Below are 12045 nucleotides of genomic sequence, written 5' to 3'. Positions count from 1 at the left end.
GCATACAGGAAGGTGTATCTCGACCGCGACAGAACACAAGAAGAAAGGCAGAAACTGAGAGAGATGGTACAAAGGCGAAAGGAGGAAAGAGAGGGGATGGAGAAGACAGACAGGAGATCCCAGACCCAGGAAGAAGATCAAATACAGCCTCCCTCACAACTTCCTATAGAAGCCTCCCAACCAGGTCAACCCCAGTGCAACCAAACACTCTAAATCAAAACACCCATGCCACATCCAATGCCCCCACCCACTACATTACAAACTCCACCCCCACAGCAACAACCCATAGTTCCTTACCAGGTCTCCCACTTCCCCAACCCCAATATACCTCCCAGACCACAGTCTTAGAAAAGAAGTTGAAGGTGTGGTATACAAATGCAGATGGAATAACAAACAAGTATGAGGAGTGGCACGAAAGAATCAAAGAGACATCCCCAGACATAATAGCACTCACAGAAACAAAACTCACCAGAATAATAACAGATTCAATCTTTCCATCCGGATACCAAATCCTCAGGAAAGACAGAGGGAGGAGAGGGGGAGGAGGAGTTGCACTGCTCATTAAAAACCAGTGGGATTTTGAGAAAATGGAAGGAATGGATGGCATGGGCGAAAGGGACTACTTAGTAGGAACAATCCAGTCTGAGGGACATAAGGTGATAATTGCAGTAATGTACAACCCACCACAGAACTGCAGGAGGCCAAGAGAAGAATACGATGAGAGCAACAGAGCAATGATCGACACACTAGCCGAGGTGGCCAGGAGAGCACACATGGGGGGAGCAAAGTTACTAGTTATGGGTGATTTCAATCACAAGGAGATTGACTGGGAAAACCTGGAGCCCCATGGGGGTCCCGAAACATGGAGAGCCAAGATGATGGATGTGGTACTGGAAAACCTCATGCATCAACATGTTAGAGACACTACCAGAGAGAGAGGAGAGGATGAACCAGCAAGGCTGGACCTTGTATTCACCATGAGTAGTTCGGACATCGAGGGTATCATGTATGAAAGGCCCCTGGGAGCTAGTGATCATGTGGTTCTGTGCTTCGACTACATAGTTGAGCTCCAAGTGGAGAGAGTAGCAGGAATAGGCTGGGAAAAACCAAACTACAAAAGGGGGAACTACTCAGGCATGAGGAACTTCCTTCAAGACATTCAGTGGGAGAGGGAACTGACAGGAAAACCAGTACAAGAAATGATGGACTATGTAGCAACAAAATGCAAGGAGGCAGAGGAGAGGTTTGTTCCCAAGGGAAACAGAAATAATGGGAAGAACAGAACGAGTCCTTGGTTCACCCAAAGGTGTAGGGAGGCAAAAACTAGGTGTACTAGAGAATGGAAAAGGTACAGAAGACAGAGAACTCAGGAAAATAAAGAAATCAGCCGAAGAGCCAGAAACGAATATGCACAGATAAGAAGGGAGGCTCAGAGACAATATGAAAATGACATAGCATCAAAAGTAAAGACTGACCCGAAGCTGTTGTACAGCCACATCAGGAGGAAAACAACAGTCAAGGACCAGGTAATCAGACTGAGGAAGGGTGATGGGGAATTCACAAGAAACGACCAAGAGGTATGTCAGGAGCTCAACACAAGATTTAAAGAGGTATTTACAGTGGAAACCAGTAGGACTCCAGGAAATCAGAACAGGGGGGCACACCAGCAAGTGCTGGATGAGGTACATATAACCAAGGAGGAGGTGAAGAAGCTGCTATGCGAACTTGACACCTCAAAGGCGGTGGGACCAGACAACATCTCTCCATGGGTCCTTAAAGAGGGAGCAGAGATATTGTGTGAGCCATTAACAAAGATCTTCAACACATCATTTGAAACTGGGCAACTCCCTGAGGTATGGAAAATGGCAAATGTAGTCCCAATTTTTAAAAAGGGAGACAGACATGAGGCACTAAACTACAGACCTGTATCACTAACGTGTATAGTATGCAAGGTCATGGAGAAGATCATCAGGAGGAGAGTGGTGGGGCACCTGGAAAGAAACAAGTGTATAATTGACAACCAGCACGGTTTCAGGGAAGGAAAATCCTGTGTCACAAACCTACTAGAGTTTTATGACAAGGTGACAGAAGTAAGACAAGAGAGAGAGGGGTGGATCGACTGCATATTTTTGGACTGCAAGAAGGCCTTCGACACAGTTCCTCACAAGAGGTTACTGCAAAAGCTAGAGGATCAGGCACACATAACAGGAAAGGCACTGCAATGGATCAGAGAATACCTGACAGGGAGGCAACAACGAGTCATGGTACGCGACGAGGTGTCAGAGTGGGCGCCTGTGACAAGCGGGGTTCCACAGGGGTCAGTCCTAGGACCTGTGCTGTTCTTGGTATATGTGAACGACATAACGGAAGGGATAGACTCAGAAGTGTCCTTGTTTGCAGATGATGCGAAGTTAATGAGAAGAATCAAATCGGATGAGGATCAGGCAGGACTACAAAGAGACCTGGACAGGCTACAAGCCTGGTCCAGCAACTGGCTCCTTGAATTTAACCCTGCCAAATGCAAAGTCATGAAGATTGGGGAAGGGCAAAGAAGACCGCAGACACAATATAGTTTAGATGGCCAAAGACTGCAAACCTCACTCAAGGAAAAAGATCTGGGGGTGAGCATAACACCGAGCATATCTCCTGAGGCGCACATCAATCAGATAACTGCTGCAGCATACAGGCGCCTGGCAAACCTACGGATAGCGTTCCGATACCTCAGTAAGGATTCGTTTAAGACTCTGTATACCATTTACGTCAGGCCCATACTGGAGTATGCAGCACCAGTTTGGAATCCACACCTAGTCAAGCACGTCAAGAAATTAGAGAAAGTGCAAAGGTTTGCAACAAGACTAGTCCCAGAGCTACGGGGATTGTCCTACGAAGAAAGGTTGAGGGAAATCGGCCTGACGACACTGGAGGACAGGAGGGTCAGGGGAGACATGATAACGACATATAAAATACTGCACGGAATAGACAAGGTGGACAAAGACGGGATGTTCCAGAGAAGGGACACAGACACAAGAGGTCACAATTGGAAGTTGAAGACTCAGATGAATCAAAGGGATGTTAGGAAGTATTTCTTCAGTCATAGAGTAGTCAGGCCGTGGAATAGCCTAGAAAGTGACGTAGTGGAGGCGGGAACCATACATAGTTTTAAGGCGAGGTATGATAGAGCTCATGGGGCAGGGAGAGAGAGGACCTAGTAGCAATCAGCGAAGAGGCGGGGCCAGGAGCTGTGACTCGACCCCTGCAACCACAAATAGGTGAGTACAAATAGGTGAGTACACACACACACACACACACACACACACACACACACACACACACACACACACACTGTTTGAGAATTTTGTCCTACCACCCCACATATTTAATTAATTTATATTTTATTTAAAGGCAAAATACATTGACAAAGCATTAACAAACATACAATAGAAAGTAAAACAACATAGGTAACTCAGAGCTACATCTCGAATACTTCTTCTAGTTCCCCGGCGGTGGGCCGCGTGCCCAGAATGCTGCAAGCATTTCCTCTCTGGATCGCAACACTGAGTCTCTGAAAGAGGAAGCTGGTCGCCCTGTGGTCCTTTGTTTCTATGATGAGCTTTTCACCCAGCTCTATTAGGAACTTTAGAGCACACTTGCCCCATGCTCCAAGGGTCTCCAACCCTATTGGGATGAAGTTATAGCAAGGGGGAAGGTCTTCATATTTGCGGATCTTCTGAGTCTCCGTGTGGTTGGAAGCTCCACCCCCCTCCACTACGGAGTATGGCAAGTAGGTGTCTGCCAATGTGGCGGCACAGGTGTAGTCCCAGGCAATCTGCTTTCCATCCTTCCACGGTAGAATAGTGGCCCCATCAGGGCGCTTTTGACTTCCATCAGACCTCTGCACTTGGGGTTCCCGTTGAGCTGGGCAACGGGCTGTGGCGAGGCTTCTCTTTATGTCATTGACCTCCTCATGCATGACATACTTCCCTTCTGCTGTGTGACACACGAGACCATGAAGTCCGAATTGATCAGCTGTCGCCCTGCCGCAAATACACCTATGTTCGGTGAGGATGGGGGCGGCTAGGCTAAGAGCAACACCAATCCGAATGGCCTGTGGGTCTAGTCGAGTGCCCAAGGAGGAATTGGGAATAGCTAACAGGAAATCTCCTGAGTGTTGTGCATTCACTGCCAGGAGACGAGCGTTGTCCTTTCCTGAGGCGTTGGAGAGCATTGTGTTAGCGATTTCTTCCATGATCGGTTTGTCCCAGTGAGACTGTTTGTTATTTTTTTGGGGGAGCTGGTCTACTGGAGGAATCTGTAAGGGTGTCCCACTGAATCGCTGCTTCAGTAAACCTGGGGTCTTGAGCTCCTACCACGTCTCTCAAGCGTTCGGGAACAATCTTCTTGACTAATGCACTGAAAGCCAAACACGAAGACAGAAAAGCAGGTAAAGCAACATGCGTTGCTTTGCGCACCCCTATACCTCCCAGTCGCACTGGGAGGGTTGCCTGATCCCATTGCTGATCCTCTAGTGACAGGTTCAGTGCCTTCTTAAAGGTTGACTTCAGGTGTGCGTCATATTCGTCGAGTGTTGGGTTGTCAAAAGAGGGTGCACACCTCAGGAAGTAGGTGAGTCTTGGAATAGTAAGGCACCTTGTGAGGAGATACAGAGCATCATAGGCATCAAGATTGCTTATTCTCTCCTCCATTCTCATCAGGTCATTCAATTTGTCCTTGAGGACTGTGTCGATGGCTTGGTGACCCAGCGGTGCTCCCAAGAGGGTACTGTTGGACGGAGTGGTAGTTGAGACTTCTGGGAGGATTCTTCGCACAGCATTGATTATTTCCTGGTTCGCCGTGATGATTTCACACTTGGAGGGATTGAGGATGAGTCCCAAGTCTTCTCCCTGTGTTTTCACCAGTTGTAGGTCCCTTACCAGGGACTCTTCAGTACCTGCCAGAGTGCCTTCATTCAGGTACCAGATGTTGAGCTCGCTGCGTAGGCTGGAAGTTAGTTCTCTTACTGCCAAGCAGAAGAGAAGCGGAGCTAGTGGGTCACCCTGCTGAACACCTTCTGATGAGAGAATTTCATGTTCTCCAAACAAAAGAATTGAGGGTTTGCTGTAGCCGGCTGAAATGAAGGGAAAAAGACTGGGGAACCGTGTCAGTGGAACGCCTTCCAACTGAACAAAAGAAATTAATGGAAAAATAAATAAATAAAGAAATAACTTAGGAAAAATGAGAATAATGATTTGAGAATTTTACTTAAAATTTAAATATAATAAAAAAAATTGGCCTTCAGTTTCTTTTAGTTGGGCAGGAGTAGGTATGGCCCTGGATAGTTCCTCTGATGTTATTTATGTGGGTTATCCTGGGGCAGATGGTAACAATCCGATGTTCTGGAATCTCCTACCACTTGGATGGAGCACAAGTAGAATAGGTAAGGGCCGGTAGTAGTAGAATATTGTTAATAAGTATTATTAACATGTCTTGCTCCTTTATCTGGCGTCTATCCTGGAAGACCACGCCAGGAACAGAGCTGGTAAATAAAAGAAAATAAACTGGTTACCCATAGTTATGATAATACAACATTTAAGAATTGAAAAGAATGATAAATGCCAAAATCATTACTGGTAACCAGCAAACAAAATAAAGAAACAAACAGTGATACTCCTGGTATATCACCCTACCTGATTAGGAGAAGAGTGGAGGTGAAGTGACTCTCCAAACTTCAACCCACACCAGGTAAGGTCAATATTACCAGGAGTAGAAACTAACAAATCGGACACCAGGAACTAGTTTCGCCCCAGCCCGCCAGAGAGAAGGGGGGGGGGGTGCACGCGACGTAACTAATGGTTCCTGGTTGCCCGAACAACCTTAACCCCACTTCCACCTACTTTTCCCTCACAATACCCCCTTCCAAAACTTATGGACGGAGTCAATAAGTCAACGAACAGAGGGAAAAGAACTAACTACAACCTCGGCTCAGCCAATCTGAAAAGTGGTTTTCAGAGCCAGAAATATAAATGACTTTAAACTTATAGGGCTGAATAGCCAGAGCCCATCTCAAGAGTCTGCTATTTGACCCTTTAAAGTTTTCCAAGTACATCAGTGGCTTGTGATCTGTTTCAAGCACAAAAGGGTTTACCGTATAGGTAGTATTTAAATCTACTTATACCCCATACTAAAGCATAACATTCTTTCTCCACAGTGGAATATCTTTCTTCTCTGGGCAGAAGTTTCTTACTGGCGAAAGATACTGGGAAAGGTGTCTCCTCATAATATTGAAGTAGTACAGCCCCGAGTCCAGAATGGGAGGCATCTGTTCGGAGACAAAATATTTTATTAATATCTGGCAATTTTAGGACAGGGGGGTTTGAAAATATCCTCTTAATTTCTTCGAAGCTTTGCATGGCTTCCTCAGAACAACTAAGAGGTTCCTTGACACCCTTTTTCAAATAGTCTGTAAGAACTGAAGTTAAGCTACTTAGATTTGGTACGAAATTTCTATAGAAGTTTACAGATCCAAGGAAACTTCTTAATAACTTTTTGGTAGCAGGGAACGTACTTTCTAAAACAGCTTTGGTCTTATTAGGAAGTGGTGAGAAGTTGTTATCAGAGATAATGAACCCGAGGTATTGTACCTTATGATAGCCAAGAAAGCACTTTTGTGGTTTAACTGTAAGGCCATGAGTTCTTAGTCTTTTCAAAACAAACGCTAGTGTATTTAGATGGTCTTCCCAGACACTTGTCATTATATAAATATTATCAAAATACACTGAAACATTCTTTAGATCAGAGAGAACTATTCTCATAAGCCTAATATACGTGGCACATGCGGTAACCAAGCCGAAAGGCATTGTGCGGTATTGCATTAGACCTCTATGAGTAGGGAAAGCAGTGTATGGTTTCGAGTCTGGGTGTAATGGCACTTGATGGTATGCTTGTGAGATGTCTAATTCTGAGAAGAATTTGCAGTCATGGAATTTATACAAGTCATGATCAATTACTGGCATGGGTTCCGCATCCCATTTAGTTATAGTATTCAAATAACGAAAATCTTGTGCCAGTCGGTAAGAATTATCGGGTTTCTTAACCATGACAACTGGTGAACAGAAAGCTGATTTCGAAGGTTCTATGATGTTTAAGTTAAATAGTTTGTCAACCTCATTATCAAAAGTTTTCCGTAAGTGAACGGGAACAGGGTAGATTTTCCGCCTTACTGGTTCATGATCCGACAATTCAATCTTGTGTACAATAGTGGTGGTAAGTCCTGGTACCTCTGTGAATACGTCAGAAAATGAATTTACCAAGGCACTTACTTGAGACTTTTGTTTATTTGACAAGTCGTTGTTAATGTTGACATTTGACTTCTTTGGTGAGGGATCATGCGTTAAGATATCCAGTAGTTCCTTCGATTCTGTAAAAGACTCGTCATCTATAATACAAACTCTACATTCGTACGAATCACCACTTGTATCCAAGCTGAAAGAAGAAGTATCTTCGTCAAAGGCATTTACGCAAAGATTAACTTCTCTTCGATGGTACCGTTTCAAAATATTGACGTGATACATTCTTTCTCTACCCTTGACATCCAAGATATAATCTACCTTATTGCAGACCTTCACTACTTTATACGGTCCGCGCCAGGTAATTAGCAATTTGTTGGATTTGTCAGGTAGGAGAACTAAAACTTCATCACCAACGTTAAACGTACGCTTGGAGCTTTTATGGTCAAAATAGGTCTTGTACGTTTCCATAGACATCTCTAGGTTTTTACTGACCAAATCGGCGGTTTCTTCCAACCTTTCCCTTAGATCTAAAAGAAACTGATAGCTGTTTTGAACCTCAGGTTTGATATCTTTAGACCAAAGTTCATTCAAAATAGATAGTGGTCCACGAGCTTGTCTCCCATAAAGCAATTCAAAAGGGGAATAACCAAGGGAATCACTTGGAATCTCTCGCATTGCGAAAAGAGCACATGGTAAAAATCTATGCCAGTCCGTTGGTTTAAGAATACATAGTTTTTTTAGTATCGACTTTAGGATGGCATGTTGTCGCTCCACTCTTCCGTTACACATCGGATGGTAAGGTGTAGTGAAAAGAGGTTTAACACCCACAAGTTGATAAACGTGTTCCATTAATTCTGAAGTGAATTGTGCCCCTTTATCCGACAGAATTTCACGAGGTATACCTACACGTGAAAAAATAGCAAATAAGGCTTCTGCGACTTCTATGGACGTAATGGATTTTAAGGGTACCGCCTCTGGGAAGCTGGATGCGTAGTCAATCATAGTTAAAATATATTTATGACCTCCTGATGAGCGAGGTGTGATAGGACCAACTATATCTACTGCAACCCTTGCAAAAGGGATTGAGAAAATTGGCATCTTTACCATAGGAACTCTCCTAGTTCTACCCTTCTGCGTGGAAAGTTGACATACGTGACATGATCTGCAGTACTTATAGATGTCAGAGGACATGCTAGGCCAAAAATATAGGTCCTTGATTTTATTATAGGTCTTCCTATGTGAAAAATGGCCAGAGACTGGCAAGTCATGAGAAATCTTTAAAATGGTTTCACGGCAATCCTGCGGAATGACTAACAGGCTTCGACCAACGTCATTGGGTTTGTCCGCAGACACTATAGTCTTGTACAAAAGATCGTGTTTGAACTCAAACTTGTAAGAAAATTTCTTTCTCTGGGTCACCTTGCCATTTAAAGCTAACTTCCGAGATTCCTCTAAGGAAGGACAAGTCTTTTGAAGACCCTCTAAATCTATATGAGACAGCTCGATTGGCTTTCCTTTGGAAAGAACTAATGGGTGGATAGGTTTTACCTTAGACTGAGCTCTGGTAACGACGTTAATCGAGTCTAGTTGTTGTATAGATTGTGCCACACGTAGTTTTCCACTGGCGTCTGCGTTGTCCAGTTCAAGTGACTGACTTACTAAAGGTGTTACCGGAGTTTTGTAACCATCAGCTCTCTGATTTAGGTTATCCAACTGAATCTCATCTGGAACTATCTGTGAAGAAACAGAGATATTAGGTTCCAACCCTTCCTTGGAAACTCCAAATTCCAAACAGTCCTTCTCAGATGGGAAAGCAGCCCCTTGTATGTTCCCAACCAAAACAGAACACGAGGTTATCGGGGCAACTACGGCATCTACCCATCCTGAGAACCATTTGCACCTAACAAAACATCTGACTGTTGGAAAAGAATCGCTTCTTCCTAAATAGTCAGTTAACTTAGTGGACTTATAACGTGAAGAATCTAGGTTAGGGAAAAGCTTACTTGAGATAACAATACAGGAACATCCAGTGTCTCTAAGAATGGTTGACACATTCATACCATTGACTGTACCTTCACTAAAAGGTGCGTTCATGTTTGATTCAGTGAAACATTTACCGACATTTTCACCTTTTTTTCTAGGACAGTCGGGCCGTCTATGACCCCACTCATTACAGTTGAAACACTTTACTGTGAAGGCCGTGGAATTCTTAGGTACGGAGGGTTTGGATCCCTCAGATTGCTTAGGCACAACAGGCTTATATCTGCTACGCTCTTTAGGGTAGTTATTATGAGCGCACGCATATATATCAGCAGCTTGTGCCATTTCCGCAGCCGTATGAACGTTTCGTTCTTTAATGAATATTCGTAAGTCAGAGTTTACAGAAGAAAGGAATTGATCTCTTACCATCAGGTCTCTTAAAGATTCGAAATCGTGGTCAACCTCAGCACTTTCAATCCACGAATCAAATAATCTGAAAAGTGTTGTTAAGAATTGCATGTAATTTTGATTAGGAGTTATTTTAATGTGTCTAAACTCAGACCTGTAATGATGAGTAGTTTTTTTGAAAGCCTGAAGTATAGCTTTCTTCAGCAGGCTATAACTAGAAATAACATCAGAGGGTAGAGTGGAATAGACGTTTAATGCTGAACCTGACAGTAGTAAGCCAAGCCTAGTAGCCCAAGAATCTGATGGCCAGTCACAGAGAGTAGCAGTACTCTCGAATCGAGTAATATATGCCGCTATGTCATCTTGTTCTGAGAAAGGTGGTATTTGTGGCATCCTAATATTAGGTTCTTGGGAAGGATATTCTAGTACCCCTTCATCTATTTTCTGTTTAGATAGTTCTATCTTCTTGGCTTCTAATTCCAACCTTGATTGTTCTAACTCCCTCTGCTTAGCCTGTTCTTCAATTTCCTTCATTTTGAAGGCTACCTCTCTTGCCTGAACTCTGTCTTCTCTAGCTATCCTTTCCTGTTCGATTTTATCTTCCCGAGCTAGTCTTTCCTGTTCCTTTTTCTCTTCTCGAGCTAGTCTTTTCTCCTCTCGAGCTAGTCTTTCCTGTTCTTTTTTTTCCTCTCGAGCTAGTCTTTTCTCCTCTCGAGCTAGTCTTTCCTGTTCTTTTTCTTCTTCTCGAGCTAGTCTTTCCTGTTCTTTTTTCTCTTCAATAGCCATTTTAGCAGTAATGTAACTATCAAGGCTTTGTCCTGTAAATCCCATTTCCTTTCCAGCTTTCAACCAGAAATCTAAAGAATCCATCTTGTAAAAAGAAATATTAAGCACCCAACTTCAACTGACTTACTTAAAATTAACAGTAACGTCTGTTACAAAAGAGGGACACAGTCCGCACACTTTAAACTTCCCAAAGTAGAAAATGAAATAAATATTTCTCCCTGGAAGAATACACTTGTGGGCTCAATAGCCTTCACTAAGCAAAATACACACGGTTCACACAGGAGGGGTTATCATCAAAGTTCCCCAGGTCCAACAAATAGGTAAACTTCTAAACCGAACCCTAGAACCAAACAACGGTAAGTCAACCAGACTACCAGTAATGACTTGACACCTCAACTAACTCACCCTTTTCTATCTTAAATGTTATACTCACAACCAGTTGAACCATCAGGACGATGTTGCTTCAAGAGTCGGATCCTGGCAAGGTCGCCATTGGCAGTGGAATGCCTTCCAACTGAACAAAAGAAATTAATGGAAAAATAAATAAATAAAGAAATAACTTAGGAAAAATGAGAATAATGATTTGAGAATTTTACTTAAAATTTAAATATAATAAAAAAAATTGGCCTTCAGTTTCTTTTAGTTGGGCAGGAGTAGGTATGGCCCTGGATAGTTCCTCTGATGTTATTTATGTGGGTTATCCTGGGGCAGATGGTAACAATCCGATGTTCTGGAATCTCCTACCACTTGGATGGAGCACAAGTAGAATAGGTAAGGGCCGGTAGTAGTAGAATATTGTTAATAAGTATTATTAACATGTCTTGCTCCTTTATCTGGCGTCTATCCTGGAAGACCACGCCAGGAACAGAGCTGGTAAATAAAAGAAAATAAACTGGTTACCCATAGTTATGATAATACAACATTTAAGAATTGAAAAGAATGATAAATGCCAAAATCATTACTGGTAACCAGCAAACAAAATAAAGAAACAAACAGTGATACTCCTGGTATATCACCCTACCTGATTAGGAGAAGAGTGGAGGTGAAGTGACTCTCCAAACTTCAACCCACACCAGGTAAGGTCAATATTACCAGGAGTAGAAACTAACAAATCGGACACCAGGAACTAGTTTCGCCCCAGCCCGCCAGAGAGAAGGGGGGGGGTGCACGCGACGTAACTAATGGTTCCTGGTTGCCCGAACAACCTTAACCCCACTTCCACCTACTTTTCCCTCACAAACCGATCCCGAACAGCTGGCAAGACAGCATCTCTCTTCACCATATTAAAGGTATTTCTAAAATCAAGTTTGACTATGGCCTTGTCTTCTGGTAGGTCCCTGATGTAGGCCCTTGCTGCATGAGCTGCAACTTCACTGCCTTGAGAGACTCCAAAGCCCAGTTGGTGTGGCTGGAGTAAACTGGCAGCTTCTAGGCGAATGTTTCTCACTGCTGCTTTGGCAACGAGACGGCAAAGAGTGTTTCCAACCGCAATGGGTCTGATTCCCTCATCCTTCTTCTTCAACGCACATAGTGAGGCTCCAAAAAAGAAAGGTTTATTTTTTTTCTGGGATTCGCCCAGCCAGGC

General features: G+C 43.5%; 2 long non-coding RNA genes across 2 annotated transcripts; both read right to left on the bottom strand.

The window, feature by feature from the left end:
- Positions 1-5275: 5275 nt before the first annotated feature.
- On the bottom strand, positions 5276-5734 carry LOC138853564 (uncharacterized). The gene is made up of 2 exons (XR_011392737.1): positions 5685-5734; positions 5276-5533 (listed from the first exon to the last, which is right to left on the bottom strand). It is a non-coding gene; the product is annotated as an uncharacterized lncRNA (long non-coding RNA).
- Positions 5735-11072: 5338 nt separating this feature from the next.
- LOC138853908 (uncharacterized) lies at positions 11073-11674 on the bottom strand. The gene is made up of 2 exons (XR_011393096.1): positions 11482-11674; positions 11073-11330 (listed from the first exon to the last, which is right to left on the bottom strand). It is a non-coding gene; the product is annotated as an uncharacterized lncRNA (long non-coding RNA).
- Positions 11675-12045: the final 371 nt, after the last annotated feature.

The sequence above is a fragment of the Cherax quadricarinatus genome, chromosome 3 (genome assembly GCF_038502225.1).
Source record: "Cherax quadricarinatus isolate ZL_2023a chromosome 3, ASM3850222v1, whole genome shotgun sequence".
Classification (NCBI taxonomy): domain Eukaryota; kingdom Metazoa; phylum Arthropoda; class Malacostraca; order Decapoda; family Parastacidae; genus Cherax; species Cherax quadricarinatus.
Note: the sequence above shows the minus strand (reverse complement) of the source record. Positions and strands in the feature narration are given on the sequence as shown.